Raw genomic sequence first — 19,592 nt, 5'->3', positions numbered from 1 at the left:
ACAGAAATCCAGAACTCAAGGGCTCTGTCATGATTTATTTAGATTAGATTTATGTGGTGGTGGTGGTGGTGGTGGTGGTGGTGTGTGTGTGTGTGTGTGTGTGTGTGTGTGCGTGTTGGTACTGGAATTCAAGTTAAGGGTCATGAACTCTCACTTCCCTTTTTTTCACACATCTACTTCCATCTTTTTGCTGATTAATTGCAAGTAAAATCCTCAAGGAATTTTCTGCCCCAGTTAGTTTGGGTCCTGCTTCTCAGGTCTCAGGGCTAGGATTATTAGGTGTGAGCCACCAGTGCATGACCTAAATTGTATTGTGAACTGTGGAGCTTCAGATCAGAACTGACCAACAACAGTTGGTCAGTTTAGCTACAAATGGGTGATTGCAGAATGTCTAATGCTACTCTTATTGAATCTTAAGTAAAATAAATACATTTTGAAAGTACTCGGACAGCTCACTCTGAAAGGGCAATGTACACAACCCTTTCACTATCACCATTTTTTAAAAAAAATTTCATTGTAACCTTGAATGGTATAGACATCTGTTACTATCATTATCATTTCTGGTGGAATCATTGGCATTGTACACAGCACTATACATGAGCATATGGCTCTGCCAATGATAATACGCTTTGTTCTCAAAAGAACTGAGTTACAGTGAGGCACACACCTTATCCAAAGTTGTACTAGAAATGCTCTGTGGATGGTGAATTTTTATTTGCTTAGCTTATATTGATTACAACATGTGAGTAATTTGTGGCATGTTCATCACCATGACTATATTTGGAGCATATATTTTAATTTTATTTCCCACATTTGAAGCAATCTGTTTGGATTCACTTTTCTATTCAATATATGTCAATAATGAGGCAGGAAATATGACAATGTAACTGTTTAAACATAGAAATAACTCATGTAATTTCTTTTTGGTGTTCTATTCTTCATGATTCTGCAGTTCAGAATATATTTCTAAACAGAAGAATAGTCGTAATCCTCCTTACGTTTTGAGAGTGTACTCTATGTGCTTTTCTTTTTAATTTTCTAAATGGTTTACTTAGACAAAAAGGAAATATTCAAGATTCAACATTATTGAGTCAGAAATGACATTGTGTAACCTGACATGAAACCTGTTATTATTATATCCATGGGGTGGAACCTGTTCTTTAGAGAAAGTATATCATCTATTCTGAAGAAAACATCTATTTCTATAATGAAACTACACCATATTTAATTTTATATTTAAGGAGTCTTATTTGCAAAGAGAAAAATAAAAATATTGGGTCTGTACAAGAATATTTAGGACAAACCACTGCCACTGATAATATTTGGAATTTTAGAAAGCTGGAAGAAGTTAAGATGAAAGAAATAAAAGTAACAATATGATGTTAATCTTTTCTATATTATTTTCTAAGCCAATGAAACATGTTTGAATGTAATCATACAGCACAGGCTCACAAGGTACTCAATAATAAACTTTTTAAAGATATTTTCATGGTTATGTAGATACAATTTATCTAAAGCTGTTGCTTTGATTATCATCCATTCATTACAGAATTTGGGCTATTAAAATCACAGATATTTCAATGTATATAACATAAAATTCTTAGAAATTTACTTCAAGAATTTTGCCTCAAAATTTTATGTTAAAGACTAAACAGGTTTCATTCTTACCTGCCTTTTGGCCTTACAAGGCCTCATGAAGGATTCCTTACATGAAGGAATTTTAAAATACGTTGCAGACAAGGATGAAAATCACCAATTAATTGGACTTAAATTTTCATGTGCTGGTGCTAATGCATTTGACTGTTCTTTTGAATAATTGAGAACTTAGAGAATGTAGAAGTAAGAAAAATGTACAAATTGCTTATTTTAGGTGGTTGTTAGTGCAAAAGAATATGTCTGTTTTCCATCAGAAAAGCATTTTAAGTTACTAGAGAAAAGTTGTAATATTTATGGTGTCAGTCACTGTACAAGGTATTACCATGTCTGGAAAATGTATCCAGAAAAACATAGTTTTCTAAGTATATACTTATTAGAGAGATTGATTAGACTGCTTCGAATTCCCTCTCTTCCTCCCTCCCTTTCTTTCTTTCTTTCTTTCTTTCTTTCTTTCTTTCTTTCTTTCTTTCTTTCTTTCTTTCTTTCTTTCTTTCTTTCTTTCTTCCTCCCTCCCTCCCTCCCTCCCTCCCTCCCTCCCTCCCTCCCTCCCTCCCTCCCTTCCTTCCTTCCTTCCTTCCTTCCTTCCTTCCTTCCTTTCTTTCTCTTTCTTTCTTTCTTTCTTCCTTTCTTTCTTCTTCTTTCTCTCTCTCTCTCTCTCTTTCTTTCTTTCTTTCCTCCCACCCACACTTCCTCCCTCTCATTTCTTTCACCGCTTTCCCACTCTTTATTTATTCCTCCCTCTCTTTTTCTCCTTCCCTCTCTTAAGACAAAATGGTAGAATATGAAATATTTGTATAGGAATGTTAATGGGTTTAAGAGTCTCTGGTACTTAGATGATGAGGGTTGAATTCTATTCTTCATTTTACAAATGTGTTTCTAGCAATAGATAATGTCTCTAACATTATTTTTCCTAAAATTTGTCCTTTTGTTACTCAGACAAAATCCATATTTAAGTTCAAGAACATACAGGAATTCTGATCCCTCACGACTGAGAACCTGTCTCAGTTATCTGTTGCTGCCTAATAGCAATACCACCCAAATTAGGTGGGTTGGCTGGTTTTCTACTGCTTGATCATTTTGTTTCAAAGTTCTTAAGCCTAAAGTTGGAAGTCTTACAATGTCCTTTTGGCACATTTTCTTGGGCAAAGCTGGTCACAAGTCAGCCTGCCCCATTGAAAGGGAGAAAAGCCATCAGTCTCAAGACTTGATGAAAGGATTGGCAGTGTCTCTTTGTAGACAGTGAGACTGAAGATATTTCCTTGGTTTTCCAAATAAATCTACCAGAACAGGGAGACTATTATAGACAGAATACAAGAGGTACAAGATGGTGCAGAGGTTCAGAGTTAGGAAAGGGTCACCGTTCCAGCCATAACACTGATGAAACTCAGTAGTCCTAGTTTAACTACATAAAGTTCATGCCCAAGCAGATATTAAACAATGTCTTTGAATAAGAACATGGACCCTGGACACAAAGCGTCTGTAATGTTTAAATCTAACTTACTATTTCATAATTTTTTTTTGTCTGTCGTGGGGCTTGAACTAGTTCCTAATTGATGAAGCTATAAAATGAGTAATAATTTGATCTTATAACATAAAATAGGTTATCATTGATGGTGTCAGGAGCAAAAGCTGAGGTTCGTCTGAAAGTCTGAGTCAGATGGGACAGCTTAGATGGCAACAGTGTGGAAACACAGACTTTGGACTTAAACAATCCTGAAAGAAGAGACTGAGAATATGTTGGGAGGAGATAATCAGATCCTTGAACATGTAGGCGGGTGGAAATATGACAGCAAATCCCATGATGAGGCTCCGAATCCCTCTGCTTTGGAGTGAACAGTCTTTCTGATGTGGATGGATGAAGGCTCACAGGTGTGTGCTGAGCCCCAGAATAAATTTTGCAGGTGCCGGTGATTGCAAGTAAAGGTCTAAGTCCCTTTAGAGTCATCACCGTCTGAACAAATGAAATGATTTTGAATGCTTCTGCTTGCTACAGGGAAATTTATAAAAAGATAGCATGATTTCATGCTCCTTTGGACAGCTTTTTAAAAGAGATCTGGGCCAAGAAAATTATTCTCCAAAAGCCGGCTAAATTTTTATAATGGGAATGCATTTATCCCTTAATATAAGTAACATTCATTTTATTTTAAATTTATGACATGGGAACATTGTGGCTCTGAGTCTCTTTGTTTTATGCTTTAACATTGGAACTTTTTGTAGACAGTATCTTGTAAAGATGTCATCGGTGTACTTTTTTTAAATGACACTTTGTTCATTTTATTCTTTTCCATTACACTGAGTATTAGAAAGGAATGTGCTGCCTAATTATTATCTTCTTCTCTAATAAAATAGGCATTTATTTAAGGAGATCGATGTTATGTAAAAAAAGTGAGACCACTATAAATTGAAACTCTATTCAAAAGAATTATCTTTTTTCCCTCTTTTCAATTCCCCATTGATTTTTCAAAATTATTTATTTATATGTGTATTTATTTCTGTGTGTGTACAAAAGAGTGGTAATTCAACATTTCAGTTTGTGAGTACTGTACAGTGCACCTGGATGAATGGAACTCCAGGTCTCTGTAAGTATCAAGAGGATATATCATTCCTTGCACCAGAACCTCTTTATATTCTAGATACAAGTTGAAGTAAAAAGTTAATCAGTTATTTGATCTTTTTTTTCTAAAAATGCACTATTAATTCAGACAAAAGTTCCTATTGTGGAGTTTTTCCATATGTTCAGAATCATGTTTATGAGTTCAATTTCTATGATAAAATCATTCCAAAAATAAATTTGTTTTTTTTTTTTTTTTGGTCACTCCCAAATTTCATGCTCTGACTTCAGAGGAATCAGATGTTTAACTTCTGATTTGATACGGGAAAGAAAATAAAATGCAAACACCGCAGGCTGGTTATAAAGAAGCAGAAATGGCAGAGGAGTGACAAAAGCGGAATGAATAAGAATCAAGGGCATACTGAAAAGAGCACTTGAAGTTTAATAACGATGGAAAGGCATCTTGACAGAAGCAGAAGTTCACACATTTTTTTTAAAGTTATATCAGAGATATCTTGTGACTCCCTCGTTTCTCCAGTAAAACCTCTGGCACGTTTCCATTGAGTAAAGCATTGTATTCTGACCATCAGATGGTTATGGACTATAAAGCAAAAGCATTTTTCACCATTGTTAAATTGGACTATGTTTAAATGATGACAACATAATTTTTCAGTTTTATATGACTCCTATTGAAAATTATAAACCTCCTGAATTCTAAATTTTAAATCATAGTTGCCTTAAGATGTGTGTCTCCTGCAAACTACATTTCAATCAAAAGAAAGGAAAATAATAAAGGTAAAACTTGTGTCTTATTTCTTTGTAAGCAACTAGTTCAAGAGCATTACCAGCTTTTAACAAATATTAAAGTGAAATAAAATAAATGTTCTGCCCTTATTGCATATAATTAAGATAAAATAAAGTTTATGATTTAAGTCTCTATTCCCAGTCAAAATAATCATATTAAAAATAAGTAGTTACTCTTTTGGAACCTTGTTCATATTATTTAGTAGACACAATACCCACATTATGTGTCAGATAATATTTGCAAACTCATTACAATCTCATATTACCTTTATCACACACGTTTCAATATTATCTCCCTTTTATGGATTAAGAAACTGAAGGACCATAGTAATAACTTTAAATCTTATAGTCTAAAAGTAGCAGAGAAAGAACAGAAATTCTTGTACTTTAGGTTCCAAGATTATGCTCTTACTCAAATATGTTTCTTAAGTATACTCTATGATACAGGAGGATTCATTGGCCATTTAGTATCAATGGTCAATACTTAACAGTCATCCTACAGTTCTACTGATGCCTATAATTAGTTACTAAACTTCATTCATTTAAACTTGTTTCTCTACTCCATTCCAATGGTACATTGATCACCATTGGGCAGTTGGTAATCCTCTAGCATGTTGATATCAAATAATCTCTTTGTTTTAAATTTCTCTTATTGTAGAAAGCCTCTACATTATTGAAAAAGTGATCTTGAGAAAAATGTTTAACCAATCATGGTCCTCTCTCCTTTAAGGTACTCAATCGTTCCCATTGCTTATATTAGGAAATCCAATCTTATGAGGCCCACTTTTAAAAATCTGATCTGTTCCTATCTCCTGCTGTTCCCTTTATTCAATTTGATAAGGTTCTAAATTCTTAGCATTAATTTGATTGTTGTATATACTATTCCCTCTGTTCAGAATAACCTATTCACATCTTGTCATCCAGGCAAACTCATTTAATTGTGTAGTAATCACCCATCTGGATATGCTCAGCAAGCCTGATGTAGTCCAGAATCATTAGTTATACACTGTTATCACAACCTTCCATAGTACAGATTTCTGTTGTTGCATTTACCATAATTTATTGCAATTATTTGTTACATTCTGTGCTAGACTCTTAGCTCCTTAAAGAGAGAGCAATTCATGGGAGGTCAGTTAATGTTAGTGAATTAAATTAGTTTCAAATTTCTGTGCTAGCTCATGGTATTGTGGAAGATTTTTCCATGGTCAGAAGATGGAAGAATTTTAGAAAAACAATATTCTCATATACATTAGGTATAGCTAAAAAGCAAAGCAATGCTTTATTTCTGGTCTTCCTTGAACTATATCATCATTCATTCTAAATTTGCAAATCTTATTGATAGTATGCTAATTTGAATTCACTATAGTTCTACCAAGTTTCTACAATCTCAAACCTTTTAGGATTGCCATTGCTCTTCAAGTTGAATAAGGTCCATTCTGCCTCATGCTATATAACACCTCCGAGAGGTCCCATCCCCTCTCTGCTTCCTGTTTGTTATGAGGCAAACAGCTTCTCCCTCCACATTCTCTTTCTGCCAAGGTAATTCTGACTCACTTTGGTCCCTAAATCATCCAAAGACCATGGACTATGGACTGAAAACTGAATCTAATTTTGTACATGCCTTCCTTGTAAAAGTAAAGATGTACAGGCATTGTCTTAGAAACTTCTGGTCTCACTTAAAATGTATTTGTCTTATTGATAGATCACTGTCATTTTTTTCCATTCTTTTATTGGTGGTGGGGCTTGAAATCAGGACCTGGGCCCTGTCACTGGGCTTTTCAAACAGAGCTAGTGCTCTACCACTTTGAGCCACAGCTCCATTTTTAGTTCTCTGTTTGCTAATTAAAGATAAGAGTCTCTTGGACTTTCTTGGACAGTCTGGTTTCCAACAGGGATCCTCAGATCTCAGTCTCTTAAGTAGCTAAGATTATAGATGTGAGCCTCGAGTGCCTGGCTACACTGTTATTTTTTTAACCAAATTCTGCAGTTTAGGACCAGAACATGGATTTTAAATTAATGTACAAAATAATATTATACAGATAAAGGAAGTTTGCTGGTTAAGTGACTTTACCTTTTAAATAGGCATATTTCATGGACTCCAAGGCTAGATTTGATATATTTATGAGTTTTGTGTTAGACATTATAATATACTTAATAGGTTCAGAATTGTCTGTTCTTGCTTTAAGAAGGTTGGATCAAGAAAATGTGGTTTATATACACAATGGAATTTTATGCCTCCATCAGAAAGAATGGCATTGCCCCATTTGTTCAGAAGTGGAAAGACTTGGAAAAAGTTATATTAAGTGAAGTAAGCCAGGTCCAAAGAAACATAGGTCCCATGGTTTCCCTTATTTGTAATAACTAGTATATATCTGCAACAAGCAGAAAAGGTCAGATAAGTTGATGGTAGGCAAAATGAACACCAAGATAAGAATTCAAATGTTTTTTTTTTCTTTCTTGCAATTATTTCTAACATATTTATAAGATGATTTCTTTGTTGCTTTGTATGTCCTCTCCCTCGGTATAACCACTGTTTTCACTGTATTTGATGTCGGTATAATTTGTGGAGGGGAAGGAAAAAAAACAAATTGTTTAAATAGGGATACAGGTGGATCCATTGCAACAATGAGATGTACAAGTCGTTATGTCAAAAATGAACTTTACAACTTTGGTTGGAGAGGAGGTTGGGGGGGGGGGGGGATGGGAAGGGATGGGAAGGGGAAACAAAGGAGGAGGCTACAATGCTTGATAAGAAATGTACTCATTACCTTGCCCACGTAATTGTAACCCCTTTGTATGGTATTTGCATAATAAAAAAAGAAGGTGCTATGGTTTGAATATGAAACATTCTTCACAGGATCATGTGTTAAGTTTGATTCCCAGCCGGTGATGCTCTTTTGTAAGGTGGTAGAAACTTTGGGATTTCAGTGAAGCCTAGCTGGAAGAAATGTATCACTGAGGTCATGGCTTTGAAGAATGTATCTTTCCTATTTCTCTCTGTTATGTCAAACTGTCTGTCATAGCTATAAGGTAAAGAAGATTCTTTATCATACACAACATTTGTTATGATGCTCTGCCCCTGTATGGATGAAGGAGGAAGGGTGGGCAACAATAGACCAAATCATCTCAAATTGCCATCTATGGTATTTCATCATAGAAATATAAAAACAAGTAACACAGAGAACTGATGCCAGAGAATCAAGATTATTGCTATGCTAAAATCCTACCTTTTTGTTCTTAAACTTTTGGAACTGGTTTGAGAGAAGAATTAGGTAACCTAGCAGAGAAATGGACTGGAGAAAGCCCTAGAATGCCATAAGCAGAGCTAAATATGCAATTCTGGTGTAAGCTTGAGCAACCAAAGTGCCAATTAGAATGAAGTAAATAAAAATTAATCATGGGGGATCATGTAGAAGGGCTCCAGGTGGCCCTATATTTAAAAATGTTTCAAAACAGAAGGTAAAACCTAATGGTCACTGCTTCTGAAGATATCTCTACTTGCAGGTCCCATCCCCTTTCTGCTTCCTGTTTTCCATGAGACGAACAGCTTCTGTCTCCTCATTCTCTTTCTGCCTTTGGTCCCTAAATCATCCAACCAAAGAGTATTAACTGAAGACTGAATCAAGCAATATAAGTCCTTTCTGGCTTATGTTATCTCCATCATGTACTTAGTTACAGCTACACAAAAGTCTGCTCATAGAAAAGGCTTTATCTCATAATGTCAAACCATGAGATTTAAACAAAAAATAACAAAAATGTGAGATTCTTCTTTTATCATTTGCCACTATTAATAGATATTTCAAGAGAATTTAAAAAAAATAGGACAAGTATGGCTAAAGGAAACACTTATTTATTTATTTATTACAATTTTTCTCTTTTCTTTTTTTGGTTTCTGAAGTATTAAAATTTATTCTGATTGCCTACGCACATTTACCGACCATTATTTTCTTTTCTATTTTCAGTGCCATTTGTGTACAATTGCCTAACAAATAGTTCTTACATTCATTTGCTTAAACCATCCACCATTTATTTTTCTCACAAATGTGCAATTTATTCAGAGTGCAGCAGGACAAACAGTCTCTAATCCACAATTCCCAGGATAACTGGAGTGCTTATAGATAGAAACAAATGGGGCTGAGCTTTTTTCACTCTGATTATCTAAGGATTTTTCTAAACTCTTTCTTTGTATGATCTTCAAGGCATTAATACTTTTTACATCTTCCATTGTAGTTCAATTTTTAAAAATCACTTTTATCAGAAAGTCAAGTCTTTAAGGACCTCGCCTTAGAAATCATGCAACAATAGCACATGTTCAAGTTATAATTCATTGAGTAGCCTATACATGAATATCAAAGTATGAGGTTTACATGTACAGGGAATAATGTTTAGAAATGGACAGAATAGTTTTATAGCTCCAGACTGCCACGTTTTTCTTTTCTTTTTCCTCTTTCTCTTTATCATTGTCTTTTTGTTGCCTTTGATGTGGTTTTCATAAGGGAAAATTTAGAAAATGTATTAAAGGAGAAAATCATCAATTTGTGAAATTTGTTCTATCCCAAAGACATTTCTGAATGTGTCTTTTTAGCAAATATAGACTTATCACATGTTATATCAATAAGTCTATTTTTCAATTTCTCTGACTGTTCTCTTACAAAATGTCTTATGAAGAAATCATAGGGTATGAAATAATTCATCGTTCTGAGACTGGATTATTTTACTTAACTTGATACATTCAAGATCAAATCATTGCTTCATTTTCATCTATAATTTTAAAAAAAATACTGAGTTTTAAATTTCATAATGAATTTAAAGTATAGAATGGCTACCACATAAGGTTACACGTGATTTTTGTTTTGATTATTAAGACCTTTGTATGTCATTTTGGCTTTCTTTCTTCTTTTTAATTTTTATTTGCTTTTTAAATGTCTTGTAATCTTTGACTAAATGCTAGACGTTATGTCAGAACCGGCAAAGGAGATCTATATATTCTATGCCTTCAAGTGGTTAGTAAAGCTTTAGGTTGGATTGGATGTGGATTTTTATTATCACTATGATTATTTTCAGGACACGACTCATTTCATGAATCTTGGCTTCACCTCAGAGTCTGGGTTTCTTTTATTTCTTTTTTAATCTGCTTTATTATTATCATAAAGGTGATGTACAGAGGGATAACAATTCCATGAGTGAGGTAATGAGTACATTTCCTTTTGTTCATTGTGTTCCAGTCCCTCACACTCTCCCAGTCCTTCCATTCCATCTCCATCCATGAGTTCATTTTCATCTGTGCTCAGTGAGGTCCACTGTTGCACCTTTGCACTTTTCTCCCTTGAGTTTCTCCCCCGCCCCCGAAGATATATTTCCTGGGTGAATAATCTGTGGTTTTGTTTTTTGTATTTGTTTTTGTTTTCTTTTTTGGTCATGGGTCCTGAACTCTGGGCCTGGGCACCGTCCCTCAGCACTTCAGCTGAAGGTTAGTGCTCTACCACTTGAGCCACAGCACTACTTCCGGCTTCTACTTATGTAGTGTTGAGGAATTGAACTCAGGGCTTCATATATGCAAAGCAAGCACTCTACCACTGAGCCACCCTCCCAGCCCCTCTTAATGAATTTTCTTAGCATAAATCCTCTATCCTGTTTCTGATATGTCTGCCTTGTCTAGAGCTCTGTCTTGTAGACTTTGTTTCTCTTCCAAATTGCTGTTTCTTGCTACAGTGTATGTGGGTTGACTTCAGGTCAAGGTTTTCTTTTCCAATTTTCTGATCCTAACTCACAGGTATGAAGCACTTTCATACTATGGATTTGGGAATGTGTTTGTTCTCAGCATTCAGAAACTCATACCCAGGAAAGTCTTACATTGGTTTACCTCTGTGGTTCATTTTGATGGAGATATCGCTTTCCCTTTACTAACAATGAGAGACCATTCATCCGCTCATGTTAATACCATCCGTCAGTCCCAAGATAATCATTTGTCTTCTTTCAAAATAAAGAATATGTCCTCTACTCCTTCAGCCGGTTTCTTTGTACGTTTTTTAGATATTTGACTTTGCTGCTAATTCCACACAATTGAAATATTTTGAGTCATAGAAGAGAAAGATTCCCAGATGTTTATAATGATTAATCACTATTTATTTTCAATTCCTACTTTGCTTCTCTATACCTGCATCCTTTTCCTAGGTTCATGTTCAGTTCCAGAGATTTCTTGTTTTAACCTGGACAAAGCCTATGAAGATGCTCCTGTAGATGGGTGAATAATTTCTTTGTGGTTTGGTAAAGCTGTTTCGTGCAGACATGCTACATTTTCACTTTGATAGTTAAATAAAAAATAACTTCTATTTTGTTGTATCTATTTGTACAGCTAGTAGTCCTTCATCCTGTGTTTTGCCACAGCAACAATAGTTTCATCACCTTCCCTTCCCTAAGGGAAGCCTTTCTTTGGAAGTTATTATATATAGCCAGTTAAAACATTAAGACTATATATGTTTTTTTCCTAACTTGTTCTCATTGATGAAGCATTCTTTAAAGCTCAACATCTAAGCAGAATAGCTAGTTTTATAGCTTTTTTATTTTTAAGAAAAAATGTTTAAATATTTTACAAGAGTACAATATAAGCATCAAAGTTTGTTGATGTAAATTGACATGAGCTAAACTCCTATCCACTGGGTGTGAATTATGCTCACATCATTAACATCATTTACATCTCTGTCTCAGAATAGTCAGATGTTCATTGTCTGACAATAACCATTTTATTTGGTCCCTTGCTTGCAGTGTAGTACAGAGATTCTGAGAACTCCAACAGCCTCTTATATACCTTTTCTACTTTTTCCCTTTGAAGCATATTTATGAAGGACATGTTTTGTTGCTACAAACCTGAGAGCTGGAAAGAAAGTGAGTGGAAACCTTCCACTTTCCATAAAGAGAAACTCTGTAAGCAAGGGAATTTGGACATGTCCACATTGGTGTATTTATGCCTCTGCAATGTGTTTGTACTGTCCTTAGATTGCTAGAGAAACCTCCTTCAAATTGAACTTCTTGCTATGAACCAACCTTTCTTTAGATGCTGGTGGGCTGAGAGCTGTTATTCTGTATGTGTACTTCCATAATAACTCATTTCATATTATATTTTTCATCCTTGCCATTAACAAGCACAATTAAAGTTTGAATTATGTGATCAGCAGTCAGGAAAAGTTGGCTGAATGAAGGTTTAGCAGTGGTAGCTCTTTATAAATATAGCCTTCAGAAGTAACAAAGACAGTGGCAAATTCTAGGAAATCAGATATCGAAAATCAAGCCAGATCGGGTTTCTTACTGTCATTAAAGACATTGCTATTTTTTAAAAAGTTTTTTTCATTCATAGCAAATGAATGCAGATTCACTGGTCAAAACTTAAGTTTCAATGTTGAATTATAGTATTATTGAAGGTAAGGAATTTATTCTATTTTCTAAAATAATATAACAAATATTTTCATTACAGGTTATAAATTTGAGAATATAAAAGTTTTATTTAAGGACAAGATATAAAATAACATTGATTTTATGAACACAGATTAGATAAGTCTTATAAGCCCTGAATAGAAAAAATGTATTATGAAAATGAAAATTAGTAATTTCATAATTCTACTGAAGAAGTACAATGGAAGAATTTACAATGGTAGTGATACTTAACCTAAAATTTAGAGGTCTAATGAGTTTTTTTATTTTTATTTTGAAGGTGATGTTTATTGGCATTAAAGTTATAAGACAGGCAAAGAGTATATTTCTTAGCTGTGCTATAATCTAGATATTCAGGAGGCTGAGATGTGAGGGTATGATTCAAAACCAGCCAGGGCAGGAAACTCCGTGAAACTCTAATTGCCAATTGACCACCAGCTAATCAGAATTGGCACTGTGTTGAAATTGGTAGAGTGCTATCTTTGAGCAAATAGCTCAGGGACAGTACCCAGGCCCTGAGTCCAATTCATGACTGAAAAAAAGAGTATTTCTTTTCTTTTTTGGATAATGTCACCCTTTCCCTTGCTCTCTCCATATTTTTCTCTTCCATCTCTACCCACAAGTTGTATAGTTCATAGTACATAGTGAGTACTATTGCTACATTTGTTTATCTTTTATAACTAATGAGTTTTTTGAGGAACAAAATGTACTGACATGCTTTTATGCCTAAGCATATATATGGAAAATGGTTGCTATATCCAAGGAAAAGCAGAGTTAAATGAGACACTTTTCAGAAAAAAAAATATGTATAATCATTTGATGGAGAAAAATGATATAAATGTAAGAATCTTTGATCAAACTAAAAGTTGAAGTGGAAAATATTGAAATATTTTCAGCAAGAGATTAAAAATTAAAATTAAAAATATATTAATGGTTTATAGGTATAGTGAATAGTCAAATACATTTACAAGGGGCATAGGAAATTATTCTTTTTTCCTTATGGTCCTAAACTGAGAGAGAGGGGGTGGAGGAAGGGGAGGAAGGAAGGAAGGAAGGCAGACAGAGACAGACAGGGGGACAGGGGACAGAGGGATAGAGAGAGTATTGGCAGTTTTGCAAGTGTTCCTTGGGTAAAGTTTTATATATTTATTTTGGGATAATAACCTGAAATGAAGAGGTAGATGCAAATTTGCATTCATTTCTAACTTAGTCTCAAGATGTCATTGTAGTATTGAGTTAGCCTATTTAAACTTCTATGCCATCACAGTGAAGAAAATGTGTAGATGTCGTAGTTTGTTAATCAAAAACAATAGGGAATATATTGTTCTGAACATGTTCATGAATATGTTAAAATATATATTTATTGATCACCTGCTTAATGAACAGAAGCAATGGAAGATAATTTCAAAGACATACAAGCCAGTATCTTCTCCATAATTTTAACCTCCAAGTTTACAATTGAATTGGGGATATAAGAGGGAAAAAAGTGTGATTAAAGACAAGAAAATAAAAAACAATAGGAAAGATTTTCCAAGGCAGTGCATGATTAATTGCTTAATGATTTACAAGATTTAAGAGGAAGGAGGTTAATTAGAGGTTGCTAGAAAAGAAAGTAATGGAAGTTTGAGAAAGATTACAGTATGTAAGATTTCCTCAGGGAATAGGCAAAGATTCACAAACTATTGAATTTTTGGAATTATAGGTGTAAGACAGTATGTGCATAATGAACATTTAGTTAAAATACAAAACATTTAAACTACCATTTTGAAGTTTACCTGGTGTTCCTGTGGTTGGGAATGAAACTTGAACTTTGTATTTATTTGCCATAGCTGGGAATCTTGGTGTTGGGTTTGCCTTTTCTCTTTATCTCAGGCATATATAGTTTACCATTAAAATTCTCTTTTTTATAGAATAACCCTGAAGAAGAAATAGAATTAAAATAAAGCTGCTCCAATTAAGATATATCCTTTTTAATGATAGACGTTCAATATGTCCTATGTAAACCCAGGTCCCAGATGAGTTACAGGAAATTTTCTTCTTGAATCTGGATTAATACTATTCCATGACTGAAAACTATTATTTTTTTATTAGAAGATGTCATTCTTTATAGTCAGTTACTCACATTTCCTAGAAGAACAGACCATTCTAAGACAGAAATGCTAGATCAGCCATGAGTACATCCCATAATAGGAGAAAGAATTTCAGCCTGGATTGAAACTGTCACAAAGCAATTTGTGCTTTTTCTATTGATGTGGCACATGTAATGCTATCTGATGTTTTAAAAACAGATACAGTAAACAAGAACTACAGCTTTCTTGACTACAAGATTCTATTTTCTAAGTGAGAATGGGATTCTCTTAGAAAATAATTTAAAACTTCCTCTCTTGAGAAAGATTAAATTCTATGATAAGAAGGGATGAAGGTTTGGATCAGAACAGAGATAATTTCTTTTTGTGTCTGGCATGGAATCAGAGTTGTGATATGACACTTAACTGGGAGGGACTAGCAAAGGCTAGGTTCATTCTCTTGTTTCAACATATTGCAAGTTGTGCAGAGCCATAAACCAATCCCTTCATCTTACTCCTCTAATTTCTTCAGTAAAATATTTCAAAGATATCATTGTTTGATATTAAGCCTGCATAGAGAAATGTAGAGGAACATTTATCAATAATTGTAATATGTAAATGACAAGAGTTTCAAAATGCCAGTACTAGTAGTAAGAGGTTGGCCTATAGGCTTAAGAAATATTGTGATCCTCCCCTTCCCTCCCCCATAAGGCCTTCTGCTAAAGGTCTCAAGCAGGAGAAATTCCAGGTATGTAATTGCATGCTGTTAAGGATTGCAGAAATTACACGGAGTGGAGCATGTACAGGGAAAATCGATTTCCTAAAGAACATATCAAATGATACTATTTGGACATTGAACAAAAATAAAAATAAAAGTCTACCTCTAAGATATAGTTATGGGAAAATGTAAATTGTATAAAATGAAATTTCTATCAAGAAAGTTATTTTATTAAAAGGATATTCATACATAAATTCAAATTAATGTTAGTTTTCCTTTCATGGAAGTATCTCTTAAAATGAAGTGTGCTTTATAAACCACGTGAGAATTTTTGTAATTATTAGGGCTCATGCAAGCGAGCAATTAATTTCAACTCACTCTCATTTCTGAAAATGAAAACGCAGCCCACAAAAGCAAATTATGGAAATGAAACAAAATACTTGAATAAATTGAAATGCTGGAACCCAATATTTTTCAAAACCTAAAGTATGTATTATTCAGGGACTCAGGGGAGTTTGAAGATGAACCTGATATTAGTATGAGTCTTGATGAGAGTACTTCACATGTTTGTTTTACACTTGTTGAAACTATATCTCTATGTAACTGACGTAATTGATATTCCCCTCAAAGTAAATAACATTAGAAAAGGAAGATTAGTGGTGGGTGTGGTGAATCATTGAATTGCTCAATCCTTCTAAATGACACAAGCATATGATAGGATTATTAATGGTGCCTGAAAAATGTTCATCAACCCACCTTGTTTAGTGACACTTGAGTTTCAGAAGCTTTGGTATGTATTATTCAAATCCTACTGGTCTCATCCGAACTGTACCCTGGTATCTGTGAGTTTCAGATTCAAAGACCTTGTTGACTAAGCAAGCGCTTTGTATCTCAGTTTGCCTTAATTCAAAACCAAGTGAACTCCTCTGGATTTAAGAAATAGTCAAATTAAATACCACCTCAGTGTCAGGGAGATTCATTCATTCATCTCTCTTAGATAAGTTAATCAAATTGTATTAGAATAACAATGAAACTCAAAGGAATTCTAAGAATAATGTTTTAATTCATTAACATTAGAAGATGTGTAGAAAGGTATTTTGTTTAAATTAAATGAATAAGATTAGCAGCATGATGCAATCTTAATTAAGTTGGAATATAAAGAATTTTAGGTCAACAATTTCTCAAGCAATGTATTGAGTCTGGGACGTGTAGTGGTAAATGATGTTGATGGATGTTAGAGTATGGTAAAGATAAATAATTAGAAATTAAAATTTCCTTGGGTTTAGAAGTTGAAGTATAAAATGGTTGGGATACAAAAAAATATAATTAGGCTAACCTAAAAGAATAATTATTTCAAGGTCTTCTTTAGCAAAATGAAAGGCAAAAACGGGGTTCAGAAATGCAGAACCATTTGTAAGAGGATAGAATTTGGACCTTTATCTTATTTATTCAGTAGAACCATTTAAATATTATCTGGCTGTAATTGATCTAGTCCAATTCATTTATATTTCAAAAATATCATTTGGAAATAAAATAGCTGAAAAAGATGAAGAGAAGTATAGACTTATTAGGAGAAATGATGTAGGGAATGGTAAAGGTCAGAAATACAAGTGTTTTTTTTTTCTTCCTTGCTATTGTTTCTAATGTATTTATAAGGTACCATGTGATTTTTTTTGTTGCTTTGTATGTCCCTCCCCCATGATATAACTCCTGTTTTCACTGTATTTGATGTTGGTATAATTTGGGGAGGGGAAGGGAAAAAAAATGTTTAAATAGGGATACAGGTTGACTCATTGCAACAATGAGATGTACAAGATGCTATGTCTAAAAATGAACTTTACAATTTAGGCAGGGGTGGGGGGTGGAGGGTGTAGTTAAGGAGGAGGTAGGGAAGGGATGGTAGGGGAAAAACAAAGGAGAGCCAACAATGCTGGGTAAAAAATGTACTCATTACCTTGATCATGTAACTGAAACCCCTTTGTACAGTATTTTCACAATAAAACATTTATTTAAAAAGAAATATAAAAGTGTGAGAAATAATTATTAAGTGAAACTGATAGCTGATCATTAGATGTCAAGTATAAGAAAAAGGCAGTTGTGAAACTTAAAAAGATAGCTTTACTTTTTGATAAGGTAGTCGGTTTCATTATAAACATGTTGAGTTAGAAAAGCATCAAAGATATACAGGCAGAGAAGGTATTTTGAGTATATGTGTGTGTATATATATTTCTGGAGTAGACACATATGGATTTCAGATACACGTTCATAAGTTATTAGCACATTGAGTTCATTGGAGATTGTATAGTGTTGTTAGGTAAGAGTGTGTAGGAGAATTCCTCTGTGTACATTAGCTTTAAGTCAAATTGAAGAGAAAATACATGAGCTTAGGAATAGAGACTTGGAGGAATATCAGAAAAAATGGAACTGAAGGCAGTTCATATTGTAGAGCACTCTACCAATAATGCCCATAGGAATGTATCCACATACACATAGTAAACATCTACTGTTTGGACTAATAATTTGATGTTAACCTTGAAGAATAGCCAATTACTGTTTGCTTTCCATACTTGTCAAGTTTTTAAATGATTTGGAGAGCTTTGGACCAATCCCCAGCATTCTCTCTGAAGTGCTGTAGTTAGCCACTGGATTCTTAGTTGCTTCATTGTTTCTGTATGAACGACATATAAGAATTTGTGCCCATTTTAATCATATCTCATCACCTTCTGTTGTTGCACAGGCTATACAGAAATAGTCTTTCTAATTTGTAACTGATTTCATCACTGTTTATATACAAATTAAGATTATTTTCTACTAGATTTATGATAAATTTCTCTGTGAAGTGAAAAGGCTATTACATGAGTTCTTTTTTAAAAGTATTGAAAAAGTGATGAGCAGGGGTTACAGTTATGTAAGTTAGGCAATTAGTACATTTGTTTTTAATCATTGAATCCCATCCCTCTTTATCTCCATTTACCCCTCTCTATTCCCCCTCCTCCAAGTTGCAATGTTCATATCCAACATAGTGTTAAGAGAGTATACATATTGCTGTGGTGCATCAGTTCTGCTGTTTCCGTGATTCCCTTTTCCTTCCACATACTTCATTGTCTATTATGCAAAACACGAGGTACAAAAAAAACGAACAGAAACAAAGATTTTTTTTTTTGGCTGGTGGTCAGATGCTGTATTTTCCTTCTAATTCCTGGCTAATAGGCAGAGGAAAATAGGAACAGAAAATACAGAATAAGAGAAGATGAGGCTGAGAGAGTCCCTCTGTATGCTTTCTTTAGAGAGGTTGATTTGAGGAATGTTAGAAATGAAGGAGTAGCTACTTGAGGGGTACTATGGTATATAGATAAGAGAGTAAAAGTTTTTGTTCAGAACCACTTTAATATTATTCAAGAGAATCCACTAAATATCCACACTGTCTTGTTGGTTATACAAGTATATATACATCAATAACTATGGTTAACATCTCTTTTTGCTTTCTTAAATCCCACTTGTTTTCCTAGAGCCATAGTTGATAGTCATTATGAAATTTCTGCTCATCGGCTATACCCAACATTTTCCATACCTGACTCATTGTTCTGTATTTTCACTTTCTCCTAATAGTCCTCTGGAATTCCTATTGATATTAAGTGACATCTTTTCCATAAAAAAGTACAAAACTAAAACTAGGTCTTATATTTATTGTTATAGCTCAAGAACTTGAATTTTATTTTTCCTGTGGGCTCCTCTTACCTTAGATTGCATTATCACAGTATATATATATATTTTTTTTCAATATATATATAGTGAAAATACCATAGAGAGGGGTTTCAATTACAGGGGCAAGGTAATGAGTGCATTTCTTATCAAGCATTGTTTATACACATAGCCCTAATTCTCTTTAATGTATTAAGATTAAAGACTACTTTCTTGTCTTCTCTATGGTTTAATGTCCCATATAAGAAAATGATCTGAATAAAAAATCTATGATCTTGCCGGGCGCTGGTGGCTCACGCCTGTAATCCTAGCTACTCAGGAGGCTGAGATCTGAGGATCGCGGTTCAAAGCCAGCCCGGGCAGGAGACACAGTGAGACGCCTATCACCAATAAACCGCCAGAAAACCGGAAGTGGCGCTGTAGCTCAGGTGGTAGAGCGCTCGCCTTGAGCTGAAGAGCTGAGGGACAGCGCCCAGGCCCAGAGTTCAAGCCCCACGACTGACAAAAAAAAAAAAACTATGATCTTAAGTAAATGCATGAAATATACCATGTTAAAAGTTCATATATTTAAGTTAATTTAAGTTAATCACATTTATTAAATATATACTAATGGGATTCTTCTCAGAACATATTATAGACAATCTACTTCCATTACAAAGTAAAATGT

This window comes from Dipodomys spectabilis, unplaced genomic scaffold, assembly GCF_019054845.1.
Source record: "Dipodomys spectabilis isolate Male_0828 unplaced genomic scaffold, ASM1905484v1 ptg000032l, whole genome shotgun sequence".
NCBI classification, from domain to species: domain Eukaryota; kingdom Metazoa; phylum Chordata; class Mammalia; order Rodentia; family Heteromyidae; genus Dipodomys; species Dipodomys spectabilis.
Note: the sequence above shows the minus strand (reverse complement) of the source record.